At 38.6% G+C, this 22,678-nt stretch overlaps 1 long non-coding RNA gene across 2 annotated transcripts in view; it reads left to right on the top strand.

Annotated features, from left to right (window-relative positions):
- LOC110393427 overlaps positions 1-22,678 on the top strand; it is a 160,305-nt gene that overhangs the window by 122,169 nt on the left and 15,458 nt on the right. For both annotated transcript variants that reach the window (XR_002435008.1, XR_002435009.1), the window contains 2 exons: positions 8,877-9,058; positions 20,935-21,094. This is a non-coding gene — a long non-coding RNA (uncharacterized LOC110393427). The remainder of the gene's footprint in view (positions 1-8,876; positions 9,059-20,934; positions 21,095-22,678) is intronic.

The following is a 22,678-nucleotide window of genomic DNA, read 5'->3' as shown; positions in this document are numbered from 1 at the left end:
CAAGAGCTGTGTGTGCTTGCAAGGGAGCTATAAAGGAGCTGTATAACTTCCATACCCTCTTATATTCTGAAATCCTTTAATAATCTATGCAACGTGAACAGCAAATACAAAGGCAGGCTCGCATGCTGTCTCATCAGCAGGCTGGGAATGAGACGTTGGCTGTCTGTGCATACATTCAGCCCCACATTTCTCTGCTTGACTGCCATTTTAAAAGCCCACTGCATTGGTTTCTGTGACAATTGTCACCTACTTACTGGGAAAGAGCCAATGACGCCGTTCATGCAGTGTTTGTAACTTGGGCTGTATCTGAATCAGCTGTCATAAGAAAATGGAGTTAAGCTGCATAAATGTACGTTTGCGTGCATAGGGGGAAGGGATTCTTTATCTGCTGTAAGAAAATCATAAAAATTTAAAAGAATCTTTGGAGGTATCTTGACTGCACTGGAGGCACATGCTCAGCATATGAAATACCGGACACTTACGCCGTGCATGTTCCTAATTACAATCTCCTTATCATAAACAATTACCATTAAATGCAGTGCATGGTGGAAGGGGGAGGAGGAAGAAACCCAGGTAGGATTGTTTGGAGCTGCATGAGGCTGTGTTTGCCTCAGGCTTAGTTAGCTGTCAAGAAAAACCCTGGAGCACCCAGAATTCACAGGCTTTACAGACGATATTAATCAATAAAGGCAACAAGCCTAAGCCAGAAAGTGGGCAAACGTGTTGTCCTCTTGACCATTGCAGGCTAAAACTGTGTGCTGCTGAGTAATTGTGAAGAGATATGGGGGTCAGAAACATGTGACGGCTTTAGACATCTGTAAGAGGTGAATGTAGCTCTGATCAAAGTGAGGTACTCACTGTGTGAGGTTGATGTCTGCTCTTCCATAAGCAATGAGTATGTTTTGTTATTTGTGTTCTTTGGGGTCCTGTGATTCTTATGGGTGGGGGTGTGAGCATGGGATGCTCCCTGAAGGAGGGAGAAGGCACAAAAGGTCACGCTGCTGCATGATGAATATCAGCTCGCAGTGTGGATTGGCAGTGCTCTCAGAAGCTCCCAGTGAGGGAGAGCACTGCAGAAAGAGCCATGGCTAATGGTCATGAGTACAAAACCTGCAGCAAATCCAGGTCTGTTTTTAAGATAGCTTTGGAACAGACTTAAAAGTGATTCTGTATTTGGTCAATTTGTGAGCTAAATTCTGCTACACTTTGCTGTCTGTTATATCATGTTCTATGCATTGCCTTAATGAGGCCTGGGGAATATTCACAAAAAGAAATACCTGATTACCATTGTTTAATGTGTCAGAGCAAGGCCTTTATAAGTATGGTATTAAATATTATAAAGGAACACAACCTTCATGATGTGATCCTGACCTGAGGATTTAAGATTCTTGATGAAGTTCATGTGATTTAACAAAGTCTAATGCATCAGTGGAGCCTAAAAATTCTGTATAGTCAAAACCTCCAGCATATATTATGTGATTTGCTTTAACATAACATGGTATGTTACCTATGGTAAACTTCATTATTTCTTTTGTTTTAACAACACTCATCTGGCCAGTCACCATGGAGCAGGTGTTATAACTTGGCCACAGATCCAGGATCTGCATGTTAGAACCACTGAATTAACACGTTCCTTGATACTAATGTCCTCTGTGGTCTTGAATACCTCATGTCTGAACATATGTGCTATTGACAGAGAATTATAAGGAGCCAGCAGTGTTGCAGGTTAGGTTTCAAGAGCAGAAGTGAGAACAACCCCTCCTCACCTCTCCCAGCCACGTGCTGATAACTGATGCTTTGCAGTGCCAGAGGGAGGGTGGATCAGTCCTTGGTGCTGTGGATCTCTGACGGTCATTGGAAGCAGTGTTTAAGATAGCTCCTTCTGTACGTATGAAAAGGTATTGGACACCTTAGGAGAGTAAATCTTTGGATGTCTTGGCAGGTAATCACAATAGCTCTGGTTTTAATAAATGACTTGTCCCTGTGGCTATGAGATTAAAATACACCATGAAACTTTACACTTTTGTATTCTTATGCAGACCAAACATGCTCTGGTGTTCTATATTAATCTGTTTTTAGGGGATTGACATTTAAATATATCTAAACAAGCACAGGATTCTGACACCAACTGAACAAATCCCGCAAACTCAAGTGTCTGCATACTTGCCTGGCTGAGCTTATCTTTATGTCAGATATTCCTGTTCATCACACTGCAAGGCGTGTGTTTGCTTACCATTTCTGCCTCTCACCACCCGGGGAGGTGGGCTTACAGCCAGCTCATTATCTGCCCTCCTGTCACAGTGTCCATCCTCAGAAAGACCAGAGGTATTAAAACCTTTTTACTGTGTAAAGTATGCTTAAAACCAGTTCCTTAGAAGAGATAAGCATGCAAAAATATGAGCTTAGGTGAGGTTTCATTTTTGTACAAGAATGAAAAGGGTAGCATTGGAAATTGTGAGGAAGGGGAAGGAAAGGCTGGTAAAATATGGAGAGGATGCTTGCCAGCTTTAACACTTGATCTTTCCTGATTTAACTGAATAGCAATTTACTGAGTCAGTTTTTTTGGTTTCCTGAGGAGAGAACTTGCAAAAAATCAGTGTTGCAGAATTTGATCCTATGTAGGTAATGTTCATAGACATATATGTGGTTTTCAACATTCAGTATTCCTCATAAGGATAACGGACAACATTTGTCCGGGTTGTCAGATATTTACTCCTGCTTGCAGAAAATAGTCAGCCTTTTTTTCTGGGAGAGATTTGGGAAGGAAAAATGCTCTCCTGAAATCATTATGACCTATTGTATTACATTGGAATGGTGGTCACCAGCCTTGCAGTTGTTCCTGCGGATTCCCTATGGTTTGGGACCCACAGAGACATCAATTACTTCCTTAACTTGTGACAAATACCTTGTTATCAAAAGTGTTTACTATGGAGTTCAGATCTGTTGCCTGGGATGTGATATACTTTCTTTACTTTTTCTCATGATAAAGATGTATTTTTAATACGAGAAGACCATGTGAATAGTTGAAAGTAAAGCCTTTGATAAAACTTGTGTGGATAGTTTATTCAGGATTTATAGGAACAAAATGGCTGCTTTTTGGTAAACGTACTGGAAGAGCAGGGGAGAATAAAAAATCCAACCTGAATATGTGGACAAAACAACTCTATTTTATGAAATTTTTCAAAGTCTAAGATTTTGGTTTTGTTCATTGTGAGGTGAAACAAGCACTTGCAAATTTGTCTCATACAACTGTGTATTAGTATCAGTCCCATCTCCCAGCAATGCAGTGACCAAGGTGCTCCTTCATCAGGGTCACCCAGGTTGAAGCCTTTGGTGTCATATAAAGCACTATTGTTGGAATCTAGTATGAGCTCCTCTGAACTTGCTTCTACTTTATACTGACGTCCTAGTGAAAGACTTCATAGCCTTTTACTCAAAGAACTTGATTTAAATTGCAACAAAATACAAACTTTGGGCTAAATTTTTTGTCTTCATTTATTCAGGGCATTTTTGTCAGCATGATCCATCTTATTTCCCTTTATTTTGCCTCAGTGTTGCCATCTTACTCAGATCCTCAGATGGAATTAAGAGTAATGCAAGCTGTAGGAAATAATTTGCTGTCCATTTTTAAGTTCTTAGTAGTTATCAGAGGACCGCACAGCCTTAACCTTAGTTCACAAGTAATCACACAGAGTCAGGGAGTCTGAGATAGCGCTGTATTTTGATTCAAAACTAAGTAAAATAAACCACTGCATGTTGTTGCAGCCCATGCCAGTTAGCTGCAGTTAGAGGCTGCTATAGGAATGGTTCCCCAAAAAGAATACATGACACTGCAGCTTTTCAGTTTTTTTTTGCAGGGGCTGTATTTGTTTTTTGCTTGTGTCCTGTTGAGGTATAATGATGTAATAAAGAGTAAATATTTCAGTGAAATCCTTTGCATAAACTTTTAAAATATTCCTGCAGAATAGACAAAAACTCTGACTTCAATTTTATAATTAAAAATAAATCCATAATTTTATCTACATGTTAACTCTCTTGAAAAGGCAGAACTAAGTTAATTAAAATACAATTAATTTCACTTGGATATCTTCTGAATTTTTTTACATATGTCCTGGTAGAAATGTGCTATAAAGACTGTTGGCTAACTATAAATGAACATAAAATTTGCCAGTTCCATGACTGTTTTCTCTTCTAGATATAAATATGCGGAGGATTTCTTCATTTAGAGACCAGGATCACCACCAGAAAATTTAAACTTCCTGACATGCAAAACCCATTTTCTAGCTGGAATTTTCCCTAATTGAAGACTTTTCAAAATGTACATTTTTACAATAGTTCTGGAACAGTAAAACCAGCTGGGGTTGTTTGGAATGAATAGCTACTTCAGAAGTTAGCCAAATTCAAGGGTATTCTTATCTGGTTTAGTGTTAGAGCCACAGTTTCACATAGTTCTGTTACTTCATAAAGTTGACATCTCAAGACACTTTTCTGACCACTGTAAGGCAGCTTTTCAAATTCATCCATGAAAACCCCTTAAGTGCAATACATACTTAAGAATACGTAGGTTGCTCCAAAAGTAATGCTTCCTATTTATTTCCATGGAAATATAACAGATACAAAGAATACAGTAACACTGTGTGATAGAGCACATTCTCAGCTACCAAATACTATTTTTTTCAACACAGTCATCACCATGAGCTAAGCATTTTCACCAGCAATGAACAAGAGCCTGCATGCCATGCTCATAAAAATCTACATAAGTGGAGGTGACCCACTGTCAGTGTTGCCACTGCTGAAATGCACCACCCAGCACTTCTCCATGCTCAGATCCACTGTTTGCTCTCCATCAACATTCAGCAAACATCAGTGAATGTCAGTGGGTGCCACACCTTTGCTTCATGTGCAGTTCCAGATGCCATTCTGTCAGACTGCCCCTCTGCTGCCATCTGTCACACGGCAACAAAATAGAATGAAATACTGGTGGAAAGGTTCAACCTCTACTGCCATACCACCAACATCCGCCTCTCACATCATGGGCCAAATGTCATAAAATAGGAGACATTACTTTTGGAGCAGAACTCGTAGTTTTCAGCTGATTTAGTTTTAGTGTGGATGGAATGCAGACTTTCCACCACAGTGGGTTTTACCTTCTTAGCAATTTTACTTTTCTTCTGGGACCTATTCAGGCCTCTTTTCTCAGGCAAAACTCCTACAAGGAGTAGAACTAAGGATTTCCTTAAGTAAGGAGCACTAAATTAAGCAAATATGAGATGAAAGAATTACCACAACTTGTCCAGTAGAGTCATGAATTAGCCATTGCAGAACATGACAGCTCATCCTGCAAGGCATCTGTCTTTTGCTAGTAAAATTTGGAGATGTAACTCTGGCAGGGATGTTAGTATTAGTATCTACAGACTACTTTAAAAATTGTAGAATACTGAGGTAGCTGATGGAAGGAAACTTCACAGAGAGCCCCAATATGTTGCACAACACAGATGGTTTTCCTTCTCCATAAATGAACCTTGGTTTCTTGAAGTTGGCAGAATCAGTGTTAGAAAAATGTCAAAGCTCAGTAGCTGCATTTCTATGTACAGATGTGGCTTGTTTCTGTCAAAGCTTGTATCAAAGCCATGGAGGCAGCTCAAAAGTTACATCAACAGCACAGGACATAAATACTTGGCTACTAATACCCTGGACTTCATAGCTTTTGGCCCACTTTTATGCTGAAGGTAGCATACAGGGCACTGTAATTCTTTCACATGAATCTGTCAACACACTCCATGCGTTATTATTTGTCATTTTATTACTATGGGTGTCAGTCAGGCAAGTTCCTTTCTGGTTTTTCCTCCTCCTATAACCTCTTCATTACTTGTTGCATTGAAATACATCAAGAAAACAGGGGTCTGTGATTGCAGTACTGGGGATTTCAAACTCATTTTAATGAAAGAAGATCTCTTGTTCCAAGCAGCTAGGCTGTTGTCTTTTTCCTTTCTTTGGATACCCAGCCCATGATCTGAGAAATCTAAGCACTTGTACACAGCTTTAATGGATTGTAACCTACAAGTTTGTTTTCCATGTTATGACTTCCTGAAGTTAAGCAATAAATTACTTTGTTAGGCAGTAAAAAAATGGTGCAAGGAGGCTATTAATGTTATCGCATTAATGCTAGCCAAAATGTCTCCACCTGAAGCTGTATATAGAAATGAAAATCAAAGGCTCAGTGAAATATAGCAGACATCACTGAATGATAGATTTACAATGACTGTCTTGGATAGCTTTCTCTGAGATTTAAAGCCAATGAATATATATTATCTGATTGTAACTTTTCCAGGAAAATAAAAGCTATGCATACAGTGTATACTCCTTCAGACTTTACAGAATCAACTGTTTTTGGCATAATTACTAACACAAATGAGTTCTTTTCTCCTACCTGATGAATACCATAGTAATTTCTGTGACCAGAACACTAGGCATTTTGATTATCAGCTAACAGTTATTTCCTGCTACTGAAAGATGCTTGCCAAATAAGTTTTTACAAAGTACATACAGAACTCCTTGTTTTGGAGTTCTCGTGATTGTGCTGAAAGCCTCCAGGAACTGAAGAGGAAGAGATGTTCTAAATCAGTGGGAGGGATCAACATAGCTGTAGTAAAAGGATATTTAAATCGATGGGGGAAGATTTGAATCTAGTGACAATAGTAACTACCTGTTCTTATCCTTAGTTCTTGTTCTTATCTGAAATTTATGAACCAGTGAACTTAAAATGTTTTACCTGAATTTCTGGTCACCAAGTCTTATGTCTCAATAAAAATAATGGCCACAGAGGTTGTATAGTACTTTGTGGTTTTCTTACTAGGGGACGAGATAATACATCTGGAATGTCACTTAAATGCAGCACCTGCAACTTCACTGTGCTCACATCCACTGCTTGGTCTCCATAAATGGTTAGTGAGCGTGCAAAAAAGTCAATGGATGCAATTTTTTTTCTGCATGGAGAAATTCAGTGACACACCTTTGCTTCATATGCACTTTTGTGTCAGACTGCATTTTGTCAGATTGCCCCTTTGCTGCCATTTGTCAGACAGCAATGAAACGTAATGGAATATTGGTGGGAAGGTTCAACCTCTACTGCCATACCACCACCATCTACCTCTGACACTGTGGGCCAGCATTTTAAAATAGGAGGCATTATTATTGGAGCAGCCCTCATATGTTGAAGTGCATATGTACATCGATGCATGAGAACACTGCATTCACTTACACAAAGCCCAAAACACAGTGCAGATCATTTGCAACATTGGCTGTAGGATTTACTCCAGTGTCATCTGGTGTGTCTTTTTTGGAGAAGGAAGATGCTTGGGAGTAGTATTCTTTCAACAGAACTACTACTTTGCATAGTGGATGAATTGTTTTTGTTTCTATATTTTTTTTTTCCCACTGATACTGTAATAAGATTTTGTATTTTTGAAAATCAGTAAGTCTGGGACAGGTTCTCTTTTAGTATCTGAATCAGAGAGAGCTGTCTTGAACTGCTAACCCCTTAGAATGACACAGACATGAAAGGGATGCGTGTATCCTTTCACTGCGCTGAGATACCGGGATAATTATCCAACATACAGTTCCCTCTCAGTGCCTTTCAGTGCATTTTGAATGAAGAGACTGTGAGGACAGCTGATTTTAATCTGAGAATCCACTTTAAAGGGGCTCAGGAGATTCAGTGCTAATAGAGGAGCTAAGTGATACAGAAGTATTACTTACTCCTCAAATGGAAAGATGAAAATGAGAATCTTTAGATAAAACAGGGTGGAAATAGATACCTGCTGATCTTCCCCTAGGCTCAAAAAATGCCTCAGTGATGAGTATGGAAAGAAGCCGATGCCATCCAGGGCCCTCCTTTATCAACTTTTCTTATTCATTTCAGTGGATCAGAACTCCATATGCTAACTCAGGGAATATTTATGGACCAGAAAATATGATACAGGGAAGAGGGGGGCTTTCTGTTGAAACAATTAATGTAATGGACTGGATAATAGACTGGAGAGCTAGTAATGATACATGCATAGACATAATTCATATCTCTCTGACATTCTATGACTTTCTACACCTGTATGTTTTATCACCCAGTTCTAGCCCCTTTTTTTGGGACTTGTGGTTTCACGTGTCTCCATATTGCACCCAAGAGATGGGCCAGATTCATCCTGAGACTCTCAGAGTTTGGCGTAATATAAACAGGAACAATGAGTACTTATCAAAAAGAATAATGCAATCAGAATAGCTTAGCTTTACTACTCTTAACTGTTGTGTTTGTGCAGCAGGTCTACAGTGTTGTTTCTTGTGGTTCAACTCACCTTATGGGTAGGTACTGTGCCAATGGTAGTAGGAAGTACCCAGCACAGTTTAGAAGTGCTCAGCAATCTCTGCGTAGAATGAGATTAATGCAACTGATGTTGCTTTAGAAGCTGAAAAAACATCTCCTGAAGGAAAAAAATAAAAACATTATCTGCTCTCTCATAAACTGCTCTCACATGAATGTGAAGCATTGGATTCAGTCCTGTTTGTTATTTGCAGCATCATCTCCCCAAGAACAGAACCATCTCTTCGCATTAACTTTTATCAGATTACCTTTTGAGAAGCAGGGTCATTGGCAGCAACATTTACACATCCAGTAGAACAACACATCTGGATCACATAGCATAAAATATGTTTTTGCTATGAATCAGACCAGTTGTATTTTAGATCATGATGAGGTGTCTTCTCTGCCATGTCCTTCCTTCTTCCCTCTGAAGAAAAAGAATATTTCCTGCCACAAAGTATGTAGCAGTCATTTCCTTTTTCATATTTGGTGTTCTTTTTTCTCCTTTCTTTTCTCCTTTTAGTTCGTAGTCACTGGTCTCAATGGTGACCAGAAGATTGTGAGGTGGAAGCAGGTTAGATTGATGGAAAAGCTGATACCTCTTGTGGAATGGTCAGAAATGAACATGAAAATGATGAATAGCTATCTCCCTCAGATGTCCTTCCTTCACTGAAGACAGAAAATGGAGATCCAGATTTCCCCAGAGTGAGTATTTTTGTGTGCCAGAGTTGGCTGGGTCCAAGGTTTGACCTAAGCAGTTTAAACTAGAAGGATGGTTTCAAACAGAAAGTTGATATGGTCAGGTAGACAATGATATTTGAGAGAATTTTGTCACAGTGCTTTGGCATAAGCTGTAAGTCAAACACAGGTTTGATGGGAAAATTTGCAGAACGTCAACCATTAGTGTGAATTTATGCTGATTCATACTCACTCAGCCTTTTCCTCTCAATTACCACCTTTTTCTAAGAGAAATTTCAAATCAGGAACTATCTTGTCAAAGACTTTTCCATTCCTTAGACTGGACTGAGTGGACACTATGGCTCCTTCCATCTCACATTTGAAAAGCTGTGATCTGTAGTAGGCGGCGACAGTGATCTTTATTGGAATTTTCATTTGGCACAGATGGATGGATTTGCAAGCATTCCCATGACATTTTAGGCATGTACAGGTATGACTGCCTTCATCAGTCCAGTAGTGCTTTCACAGGCTTGAAGGGGTTGTGCCTCTCCAACAGCTACTGCTGAACACTTGTAAAACATAGGAAATAGTGGAATAAAACAGCTGTGAGACTTCTTTTGTCTGTGTTGTTACAGGAGGTGAAGGAAAAGACAGAATGGTATGGTTTTGTTTCTTTAGAACAGAAAACTGAAGGTAGCTCTGAACATCTAGAAGTAGCTCCTCAGTTGGAAGAAAGGGGCACATTTTTTGTTCCCATCATGAATTCTAACATTTCCCAGATTTTTCCATCAACTGTCTCCTTCCATCTCAAGTCATGAATGAACAGCACCTGCATGCTAATATTCTGCTGTACTGCATATAGTATGGTTCTTATGTTCATTTAACATGTATCTCTGCTTTGCGAAACATGCAATGCAAAAAATACCTATACTCTTTTCTTCAGACAGGAATAGAACTGTTCTAACTAGTACGCATAGATAATAAAATGCGAGTAAGGACCTTCAGCTACCTAATAATGAAAGAATGAGAGAAGTTTTATAAGAACAGAGGGAACCAAAAACCTTTTTTAAAGAAAACATTAAAAACCTTAATGACTGAATCCAAAATAATTTTTTCAGGAAGAGCAATATCAAAGAGACTACTGGAATCAAATGTTCTTTTGCATTTCTTAGTCTATTTTAGTACAAGAATTACTCTAATTTGCTGCCTCAGCTCCCATGTAGTATCAGTGGATCAGATTTTTTAGACTCAGCAGGTCAGGAATCTGACAGTAGCAGTGATCATTAACAGCTTTGTTTTCCCTAAATTACATTTCTGGAGCTGTTTTCCCCTATGGAGCGGGAGTTCTGAGCTAGTGTATTTATTTCCTGTCCTCCTGTGAAGTAGGGAATAAAATGTTTCTTTGAATGTTTGTTCTTTGTTGAGTGCAGCGTGGAGGCGTTTGAGAATCAACAGTCCCTTGTGTTTACAGAAGCAGTCACTTCCCCACTGCATGCTGTCCAGGAATTACCACGCTAGTCAATTTAGGGTAAATTTGCAAAGTGGTGCACAGGGAGTCACACAGTTAAATCCCATTGATGTTAATGGGAGTCGTGCAGCTAAATCCCTGCACATTGCTTTGTAATTTACCCCTTTGTGTTTCTCAAACCTGCTGGAGCGTGACTAATTTGTGTCTCTAATAGAAAAGCTCTAACATGTTTTCGTCATATATGGAATGGCACAGTCTACGTATTATTCACACTATATCTGCCATGTAAAACTGAATTCTGAAGTGAAGACATTCTGTCTGGCAATTGTTGTCTCCATATATTTATATGGTTTTCTTTTAAGTTATAGAATAGTGATAATTAAAGCTAGCATTAGTCACCACAGTCCTCAGAACATCAACTTTTTTTAACTACAATTTTTGAAAGTAAATTTCATTTACAATAAGAGAAAAAGAAAAGATTTGTTTCAGTGAGAGCATAATGTCCTGAAAATTTGCTTGATCATCTCTGACAATGCTTTTAACTTATTTGCTGGTCTCCAGAAAGTTTGAGGTAGACATTCTAAATCCATTCTAGTTTTCTGAAGGGGTTTTCTGTCCATGTGTAGGAATGAGAAGTTGCAAAGTTAGCCAGTCTTTCTAAAAAACAGGTTAAAAGAATGGGGAGGTGGGAGATACCTTTCAAGCCTTTGCCGTTGTGCCTATCTCACCTGGTGTTATGTTGATGACTGTCATTGGGCATATTTACACCACGAGAGTCTGGTGCAAAGCTCCTCCAGCTAGCCATGAGATGGCAAAAATATCCACCATGCACAGCCACGCAAGTATCAAATATACAAAAAGTGATGTTGATACAATACTGCACCCATACTAATTAGCTCTGGCTCCAAGAAAGTTAATTACCTCAGTTGCAGCACCCTGCTGATGTGGCAACAAAGCTTCTGGTTCAAGAGCTGGCTCAGGTAGCATTCTCCGAAGAGTCCTTACACCGCCCTTCATTGTGTGGTGTAGGCATGCCCATAGAAAAGCTGGTAAGATAATGAGTGACTTTATCTTCAGTGAAAAGTTTGGATAGTTCTCCCTCAATGGGGCTTAGAACTGCACTATGACTGTTGAGAAGGGAAAGAAAATATTGCCTCACTTATATTTCTGATTCATTCACGGAATGAAAAACAAGTTATGAAATCATATCATTCAAGACTGTGTCATCAGACATATACGCAGATCAGATAATTGAGGTGGAATAGGCAGCCTGAAATAGAAATTCCATAACTGCTCTGCTGGTCACTGGAAAGTCTGAGACGTACATGTTGGCAACAAAAATCAAACTGATACACCTACTATCATCATCAGGTCTTCTCAGAGTCTGTTATCATTTGGACCCGTACTCAGATGAGTTTGCATGTGATCACTTACCAAAAGTAATATTTTGATTTAGTCTTGGGTTTAATTAAAATCGTTGCAGGCAGCAACATATAGCAATTGTCTTTTTTGAGTAAATCTTCAGTCATTACTCACCACCCTTATGTCTTCTCCTTTCACTCCATTGCTGCCTAATTAACAACAATCCTTCATCTTCATGGTCTTGTTCCCTAGGCTTCTTTGTGTGTACAGAGGATGAAGAGCAGGAGCCTAGGGAAAGACTACTTCCCTACAAAGGCTTGCATCAGCAACAGCAGTTTGAATATCATTTGCAGAAACATCCCTGCTTTTACCTGAAGTCCTAAACTATCTGCCACAGAACTATCTGCCACAGATGACACAGAAAATACATTAGATACTTATACTTTTTTTTTTCTAATGATTTAAAAAAACATTACTGAGTGAGTGACTATTGAATTTTTAGAGAGACTTAGTGTATTCTTACAGGAATGGCTGATTTGTATGCTTGACATTTTGGTCCCTCCACATCTTGCAAAATTTCAGATACTAATTCAAAGCACAAAAGCACAAAAATTTGTCAAAGAATTGCTAGAATGAGAGTTCTGACCTGATAAAAAGTACTTGTTTTTCTCTTACTCTTATTCAAGGAAATTGATATGTAGCTGTGGCTGACTTCTTCCCTTTTCCCTCCTTCCTCCCTTTTTACTCTCTCTCCATTCCACATGCATCAGAATGAATAGTCCTAGTATGGAAAATACTGACTGGTGTGATGAAGTTCAGGAAAGTCATAAGCAGCAAAAGAGAAGAGAAACTGAGACATTTTTAAGCAATATTAGTATCAATACTCATTCAGACATTTTTCTAATCAAATAAAACAGCAAAATAATTACAAAGAAGCTTAGTAAACAAAGTAGTCATAGTAGTTGAGGAAGCACTGCTGGGAGTTTGTATGTGAAACCTAAACAACTCCTGATCTAATACTTCAGAAGGACTTTTTTTTTGTTAAGGAGTGGTTCACCTTTTTGAGGACAGAATGAGGCAAAATACAGACTTTTCTAACAGGACCGAGAAATTACCTCTAGCTCTTTGCTATTTAGAATGGTACAACACTAGTCACTTGCAAACACTAAAACAGATTGCTTGTACAGTGGTTCACAGTTCACACCAATATTGTGATGTAGATGGGAAAATAGTATGTGTGTGTCAAGAACCTCTATTAATAGATCAAATGCTCCGTAATGACCTCCTCCTCTCCATAGTCATGTGCCTGGTAGAACTGATCCAGCCTTGAAGGAGGTTGGATCTGAAGGCAAAAAGGCCTCTAGGAAAGCTGTGGAATGGAAGGGAACCACCTAGAGAAGAAATAGAATGTCAGCTGTATGGCTTTGTTTAGATACATGAGTTATTCAGGGGGTAACAAAGAATATGGCAGAGGAAAGATAGAAGCAAATTGGATAAGAGTTGTGGAAAGCGGAAAAAACAGGGTAAGGTTTGTTTCTGATAATGCTGAATGTGTTTGTCTGTAAATAGATGTGTCTTTCTAAGCAATTGACTCTAAAGTCTGACTTTGTGTACTCATTGGAGTCAAATACGATCTTTGATTTACTTCCATTTTAGGATAAAGAAAATCAACACACTAAAGGTGTCTGTCTCCATTGACTGAAGAAAGTGTGAGCTGTTCACCTCATGGATGTAGAATAATCCTGCACATTTTTCAATTCTTAGGAGATTTTAAATTTCAAAATTCAAGGTGGTTAAAAAATAATACATGTTCATTTTCTCAGCTTTGGAATATGCAAGTCAGACTCGTTTATAGTCCTACACAGAAGAAAGAATGGCAAACTCATTTCTACTTGGATTAGAAAGTGTGCTATAAATCTTGGTACTCTTAGCATTTTCTGGCTTTAGAAAGGCTGCAGGCATATGGAACTAGCTTTTCTCATAGTGTTTTGATTTTTGTGCTTGACAATGTGATATGCTGAGATGTCGAGGATTCTGACATATCTAGATCCCTCCAAACATCTGGACAGAGTAGGCAGAGTTCACTGAAACCTGGCTTCAAGGTGTTATATCCTTCTACTTGGTTCTTGGGATGGCATCATGGGGGTCTGGATTTGTTAATCTCCGCAGGCTTCAAATCTATTCATAACAAGTGGTTTTGATTGACATCTGAGCAGCTGTGATAAACTGAAAAGGAAAAAAACTGTAATGCAGACTATTGACTGGCTGTGATTCTCAGCATTGCAGCAGCTTGTTATGACAGCAAAATCTGCTATAAAAAAAAGCAATAGGAGATTTACAGACTTTTGGCTCAGTGTTCACAGGGGCAAACTTAACCACAAAAGATTTAAGTCAAAAGGGTAACAGAGACTCCAGGCAGTTTGAGTCTCACACAAAATTGCAAAGGAGTGGAGTTATAAGACTTCTCTGTCATTTCTGTGTTTTGGTTGTTCTGCATTATTCTGCTGTCTCATCTGTATTTACGAAGGAGTCCTCAGATTATTACTTCTGTATCCATACAATAAGATGTTCAGATTTAACAGCTCAAAATATTTTAGTTTTAAGGACAAGTTAAGAAAAAAGGTTTAAGCTGATATTAATTGTTGATAAATATCACCTGAAAGACAGACAGCTAATCAGGGAAGCTCAAGTTATCAATGAAAAACTCTGACCACAAGGGTTAAATTCAGTAAAGAATTTCTTAAATGTATATGGAACAAACAGCAGTTCAACAATTGTACCATTTTGACACGAGATAAGGGTAGTAATCACAACACAGAAAAGGAAGCGTTCAACAAATTTTTTTTTGATCTATTCCTGTAGAAAAGCAGGATGGTGTATTCGTACGATAAAGCATTAAGGAAATACTTTCTACTGAGCCAGCAGATAGGGAGGATCATAAATATAAACAGTGGAAGTTAAATATTTTTCTGAAATCAGCAGGACTGGCACCCTTCAGTGCTGAATGGTGGTTTCAATTCTGAACAATTTATTTCAGTGATTTGCAGATCGTGCAACTCTTGGGAGCTTCAAGATTCTTGCAAAAATCTTTAACACATGCTAGTATTGAGAGAGAAGTCACTACAGTCTTTGTTGAAACAGTGATCTGGAAAATAATAAATGCAAGGTTAAATAATGGTAATAAAAATAGTGCAATTAGCAAGATTTTATGAAAAATAGGACATATAAAACTTGAAATCCATTTCATCAGATTGCAGTGTTACCTGATAAAAATAATTGTCTTGTCTAATGTAGGTGTCTCATTTGCACATATGTTTTAGTGAAGTGCTTGTTGAAGACCATGAGTACCTATGTACATTCTCTATGTAATAGCGGACGGGATGGAATTCTTTATAAGACTCTAGCAAGAACTGGCATCCATCAAAGTTTAAGCACCTACATCTGTATTCATCTCTCAACTTTTATAAAAAATTTTGTGTTTAAAACAAGGTAGTCATCTAAGTTTCTACAGAGAGGCATTGATGACTTCAGAAAGCAACTAATCTTGACTGAAATCCAAATTAGGGCATTTAAAATGATCTGAAGGTGTGCATCAATCCTTGCCTAGGGAGCCTGGGTGGCTCTTTTAGTCTTATGTCCAGTTTCAAGACAGAAATCTAGCTCCTGCTTTGGACAGGGTCTCCTTTCCTTCATAGGTACTGTCACTACAATTACTATGAAAACTTTAGAAGCAGTGGTTACTAGACACAAACAGATCTTCTGTTAAGTCGATTGAATATGCCTTATGTTGATAGATATTTCACAACTCTGTCAGGGCTTTCTGATCTATTTTAAATCAGTAAGTTTTGAGAAACTGTTCAAATACATGTTAGATTCTCCAATTCCTCACCCCTTTAAGAAAATAACAAGGTGCGTTGTGTCTTAAAATATTCAGCTACACCACACTCAATTTTCAGACTCATGGCTTTCAAACAGAAGTTATTTATAGGTTTATTCAGCCATGAAAGAAGGTGAAAGTGATGTAGACAGTACACAGAGCTATGGGAACTGTCAGGAAGAAAAGAATGAATAATATAATATAGTACTCTATAAATGAAATAAAAAAATGGCTTGCTGAAAGATCTCCAAGTGTTATATATGGGAATCCTAGGCCAAATATTATTTAACACTTTTGTCAGTGATATGAAAGAAAGCATAAACTAAATACAGGTAAGACAAATGCATCACAAAGACTAGTAGAGAAGATATTAACAGTACGAATAAATAATGCTGATCAGTGTGAATTATTTGGCTAAGAAATACTGAAAATACTTCTTTTGATACTGCTGGATTAAAAGTCACACATCTGGGAATTAAATGCACTGTCTAGATTTACAGTATGGCAGACAATGCTCTGAAAGTAAGAGAGGTCTTCCAGACTTGGTAAAGACCTGTCTGAACGTGAGATTTTGCCGTGATGCAACATGGAAAGAATTATCCTTGGATAAGTCTAAGGAAAGTTAGGCAAGGACAAGGACTGGTTTTCATAGAATCACAGAATCATAGAGTAGCCTGGGTTGAAAAGGACCATAATGATCATTGAGTTTCAACCTCCCTGCTGTGTGCACGGCTGCCAGAGCCACATCCAGCCTTGCCTTGAATGCCTCCAGGGATGGGGTATCCACAACCTGTTCCAGTGCGTCACCACCCTCTGAGTGAAAAACTTCCTCCTAATATCTAATCTAAACCTCTCCTGTCTTAGTTTAAAACCATTCCCCCTTGTCCTATCACTATCCACCCGTGTAAACAGTTGTTCCCCCTCCTGTTTATATGCTCCCTTCAAGTATTGTAATGGCACAATGAGGTCTCCCCAGAGCCTTCTCTTCTCCAAGCTAAACAAGCCCAGTTCCCTCAACCTTTCTTCATAGGAGAGGTGCTCCAGCCCTCTGATCATCTTGGTGGCCCTCCTCTGGACCCATTACAAGAGCTCCACATCTTTCTTGTGCTGGGGAACCCAGGCCTGGATTTGTGTTCTGCAAATGTAATATGTATTATCCCTGTTGTACCACTAAGTCACACTACTGTATCCATGCAAAAGGAGGTTAGCAAGTTGAATAAAATCGGATGAGCTATAATAATGAACCTCTGCCTGATAAGACTTGTGACCCTCATCTCTTTTGCATGAGCAAAGAGATGATTTGTTTGCATCAATCAGTATCTTCATGAGAAAGTTGAAACTGAATTGCAAAAAATGGCCTGACCACATCCCAATTGTGGGATGCTAACAGTTGTGGGATGCTAACAGAAGATTTTGTACAATTTAAAGGCTGATGAAAGAACTAGGAGTGAACTGCAACTGTTTGCAGTGGAACTAAGTAAACATTAGCTAATATTGTGTGAGTTGCAACAGATTATCTATCACTAGGGATGTTTTAAAACTAAGAGTATATGTTTTTTTAATAAATGCTTTAATACAGACAGATAGCATGGAGTTGCTGCAGGACTCACTGGATGAAGATCTGTTCCCTTGATATGCAACTGTTAGATCGGGTAATCACAACTGTTCTTCTAGGCTTCCAATCTAAGAATATTTACAAGCATTTTATGAAGGTAACTCAATTCATATTGAGTTACCTTCTCATTAACCACTCTCTGAGTTCTTTGATTCTCAACCAGTACGGTTCTTTGACGAAGTAAAGTCACCATCTCTATTTTTAGATGAAAAATGTATGTTTTCTTTATATTTGTTATTGCAAGACTTTCATTGTTCATGTCCATTTCTGTGCACTTTGTTCTTCCTAGTGTAATAAAGAACACTGACTTTCTGGAGACCTATTAATGTAGTAATAAAAACTTCTCCAACATAAGTCCCATAATGAATTTCATAATGTTATTTGGGACTAAATTTAAGCACCTCATGCATCCTTTTGCCATTAATTGAACATCAGTTTAGCAAAAAATCAGTCTTACACAGGAAAAGGAAGTATCCAGTGGGCTCTAATATAATTTTTTGTATAATAAATTTAGAGTAGGGAATTTTAAAGAAGCATTTATGTAGCTGCAGAAGAAGGTGCGAGTGACATAAAAAATAAACAGGAGCACAGAGGCTGCTAATCAGAAAAGAAAAAATTAAAAAGTGTCAAAAAGTTGTTTCTGCTCTGAGATACTAAATTAATGAAACTGCACAAGTTAGTCTCCCGAGACTAAGTTGAAATAGCTTCTTTGATGTCTGTCCCCAAAATGAAAACAATGTGAAAATATGATTAAATAAAGTATTCCTTAGTAAGTAAACTATAAAAGTAATAGTAAATACTCCAGCAAAAAAACTTAAGAGTGATAACTCAGATCATTGGATCCGAGGTGGTTGATAAAATTGCTATAATTTTGACAAAGCTGGGCAGGACTTCTTTTTCAAGCATGTAGTGTCTTGTTAGATTCAACAGAGCACTGTCTGTCTCATCTTGATGTTACTGTCAGCCAGCTTTGGAATGAGAGTAAAATATTAGTCCTTACATTAGGCCAAGAAAAGAGTTTCTGTCAAGATTAGTATCATCAGCACAGAAGGATGCTCAGATCATCAGCTCTGTCTTCCGCTCTGCTTTCTTTACATCTTTTGCATCTCCAGGGTTAAGTGCTGATAAATACTGCAGTTGATCACCTTTTGCACAGACAGATTACGGGACGGCAAAGATGAAGAAAATTCCTATCAAAAATGGCGGGCTATGTACTTAATTTGTTTGTAAACTAAAGTAGAAAAGTGGTAATTGAGTTCAACTAGTCTGGCTATCTCTGAAGCTCCATGCATTAATGCCACATGGTATTGTGCATAATTTGTCCCATGAGACAGGCTCTGCTGATGTGTACTCCACTTTGCAGCACAGACTGGGAAAGGGATTGTCACTTCAGGTCTCATCTGCAGCTTTTAAATGATAAAATTTGGCAATTACCATCAAAGATCCTTACTTTGATAGTTTGTGCAGAGGCTAAAAGAGCCACTGAAACAGAGCTGGCTGCATGACTCTTTGCTAGCCCTTAGATTATCAACTCTCTGGATGAGGAGTGTGGAAAGTGTTTCCACATTACCTAGCACAAATGGATGCTCTTCCAGGATTGTGACTTCTAAGTACCACTGCCCCTTATGTGTGGCATGTCCTGGGAGAACCAAGCTAACTCCCAGTAAAGAACTGAATAACATTTTGAAAAGATAGTAAAATATGATAATAATGTTTTTTACTTACTTGTGTATTTATTTTAAGATACAGAAAAGTAATTCATCCTTCTCACAAAATATGATTTTTCCCCCATTTTATTATACATCTGTTTCTCTGGGTTGCAGCCAAGACTGAAAGCAGAAAATACAAGAATATTTACAAGAAAGTCTTACTTGTGATGATTTCCTATTTAAGTGTGCACCCACAACAACAGGAGTCAATTCAGCTCACCCCAGCAGCTCGGAGAGCACTGGTACTGAGCCTCTACATGTTATGAAGGATGTAAACTACCAGGGACACATGGAGATAGGAGGAAAAAATGTGCAGGGTACAAGTTGGAACAGCAACTCAAAGCAGATGAAAAAGAAGACAGCAGTGACTGTGTTTTCTCTATCCTTTTTCTTTGCCTAGACAAAACACCTGTATTCTTAACTAGGCTTGAGGAAGTGGAATTGGACTCAAAAGAAGGAATCATGAGACAAGATTAGACTTGGGAGTCTACCCCAGACTCTGTTAGGAGAAACTCTAAATCTTCTCTGTCACACAGGTACTCTGCAGTACATTTGCATTGCTCAGAGTGGTAAGTAACCACTGGTCAGCAGGGATGTGTGATAGAGGAGCACTGCCATACTGGTGACCTGGAAGTGTTAGGAGTTTCTGTGCCAGCTGACAGAGATACTAAACAAGCTGATTACACTGATCTCATGGACTGGCAAGGACCTGTGTATGGGTGAGTATTGGTAACCAGGCAAAATGAAGTAGGAGAATTAGTATTATAAAAACAGAGCTGGGAGCCATGGCTGTGAAAGGGAAGATGAGTTTCAGTGGCAGTGATCAAGAGAAATAAACTAAAACTTGGGCACCTGTCCCCTGCATCGTTGAAAAATTCTCAGCAGCTGTGTGTTGTTTGAATGGCAGTGTAAGCACCTGGGGATGGTGAACTCTACCTTGCCATGGATAGAGCTGTGAGTGATGTGCAGGCACTGCAAAACACCTGAGTTTTGCCTTTATTCAATTGTCTGTGTGAAGTGGGAAGACACAGTCAGCTCCTGTTCGCCTTCAGGGAGAAACATATTTCTGCAGGCAGTGTTTGAAAAAATGGAGTTCCTTTAGGTAGGGTATGGGTGGGGAGAAGATGAGGAAGAGGGGTAAGGGAGGTGAACAGATTTCAGGGAAACGCACAAAGGAAAATCCAGCTGTGAAGACCCTTTATTTTTAATGCTAAAAGGAACTGTGATCCAAAGCATTCAGCTGCAGTAAAGAATTTGATGTTTTAGGAGAAGAAGAGCAGACAAATTGGATATTCAGTCACACCTAAGTGGAAATATATTTTTGTGCGCCATAGTGTTTGCTCATTTCAGTCTTCCTTAGTGACTTCCCTCTCACAGTACCACTCCATTACCTATGGAAATACATGAATTCTTTCTTGCAGACACAGAGAGAATTGAAGGGCATGTGTCCAGAGAAATGAAACCTATTTCTAATATTTCTGGAGGTATATGTGCCCTTATGAAAAGGAAATTGAAGACAAAAGAGAACTGAACAAATATTTTCTTGAGCATTTAAGAGTACTGAGCACTGAACATTCAAGATTAGAGCTTCATTTTGGGAAAGGGATTGAAAATTAGAAAGTTGTATCCATTCTGAATGGAAAAAACATCTATTTTGAACCTAGAATTTACTGTAAAATGTTTCTACTTGAAAAAAATCACTTTAATGCCACTATATGGTCTGAACGAGATCAGATAACTGCTGTTGCGTAAAGCCCATTTTTCTCAATTTCCTATGGAGTTTGGGATGTCTGTGACTTTGCTGATTCAGATACTTATACTTACGTGCTTGTGTGTTGACCTGTAAACTGAGATTATAAACTTCTGTTACAGGGAATGGAGTTTTAATCTGAAGTGTATGGAGGTTTGGGCCTTGTTTGTATCACCTGCCCCAAGGCATATGCCTATGCCTTGGCAACTGAACTACCCTTGTGTCTTCGCTGTCTGCATGGACTTGAGCTGAGATTCAGACTCCAGGGACTGGCATCTCATGGTATGAAAAGTGGAAAATTGGTTGTTTTCTAGGTGCTTTGCCAAAATGCCATTTGCCCTCAAATCTGCTATTTGTTTATGGAGATGAGTAATCTATGCTTTCTCAAACAGTATTAGGTGTTTATCTTTCAGTATCAAAGCCCTCCTGAAAGCACCCACCACACCCCAGAACGTCATGATGGCTTAGATATGCAGCTCATATAATCTGAAACTGATCTTAATAATAATCTTACTAAACACAAGCTTTGATAGCTGTTTCAGATGCCTTAGAGTATCAGCCATGCAAGTGAGGCTGTTGATATTGCAAAGCGTTTCTGGAAGAACTATACTCTTCTGGGCTGATTGTGTCAAGCTGAGTGGGGCACTCTGCATGCAACACGCATACGCCGAGATATTGTAAGTCAGGAGCCGTAAGTCTCACCCACACAAAATCTTGTAATAGAACAATTAAGTGAATGTGCCATGTTTTTAAAATTGTTGTTGACAGAAATATTCTGAGGAAACCAGCTGTCTTTCAAGCTAAAGAGATATTATGTCTTGATACTGTTTGAGTAAGTAGCTTAATAGAATAGAATGGGTTTATTTTCCTTGTATTTTTAATTCTTCTGAACATTTGTTTACATATTCTGTAAGAGTGGAACCTGGGATTATGGCTAGGGACCAGAAGCTTGCAGGTAGAATGTTAAACAATAGTTCCACTGATTCATCTGGGGGAAAATCTTTGTCTATACAAGTGAAAGAACCAAATTATTTTAATCTAAGGAAAAATAATATGAAGGCCTGAATTCTGTAGCTTTGTGCAGTATTTTTAGCTGTCTTTCTTCAGCTTTCAGGCATCCCTGTGTACACAGCTGCATTCCCTTTCCTCCTTGCACTTTTGGCCAAATGCTTGGTGGTGTAGTTCGGTATAATTCCATTGATGTAACTTTGCCGAGTTACCCTGGCTGAAGGTTTCCCTCAGCCTGCCCAGTTTAATCTCATTTCTATGATTATTATTGAATTATAGCTTTCAACAAACTTTTCAATGTCATAATTTGGAAACACCGAAAAACAACTCTTTAATTCTTGAATAATAATATTCAGCAGCTTTTTTTTTCTGGTTTAAGAACTGGCCCGTAAGTATTCCATTGACAAGAATCTATTGCAAGTGTTTTCATTGTTTTCTCTTTGCTTTGTGGTGAGCTAAGTGTTTCTGAATTTCCTGGGCGGATTCTTCAGACCGTGACATGCTGAATCTGGTTTAAGCTATTCTAAATGCAGCTTGAAGTATGTAGATATATCATTATTATTATAATAATAATTATTACAGCTATTAAGATTGCTGTCACTTTTTTTATTGCTGTTATTATCAGCATTTGGAAACTATTGAATGTTCATTCTGTACTGAGCATAGCTTAGCATAGCTCTGACCAGTGCAGCCAGGAGGAGCCTTGGTTTGGGTTTGGCTCTGGTTTGTAGGGCTGGTGGTGACATGAACAATGCAGGATTCCAGCTGTTGCAATGCTTGGAGTGTAAGTGCTTTTTGTCCAGCCATGGGACAGAGATTTTAGTAACAGGACACATTTCTTTGTTAGTTGAACAAAAC

Source organism: Numida meleagris, chromosome 2 (assembly GCF_002078875.1).
Source record: "Numida meleagris isolate 19003 breed g44 Domestic line chromosome 2, NumMel1.0, whole genome shotgun sequence".
Lineage (NCBI taxonomy): Eukaryota > Metazoa > Chordata > Aves > Galliformes > Numididae > Numida > Numida meleagris.
The sequence above is the reverse complement of the archived record's forward strand: the minus strand, read 5'-3'. Positions and strand labels throughout refer to the sequence as shown.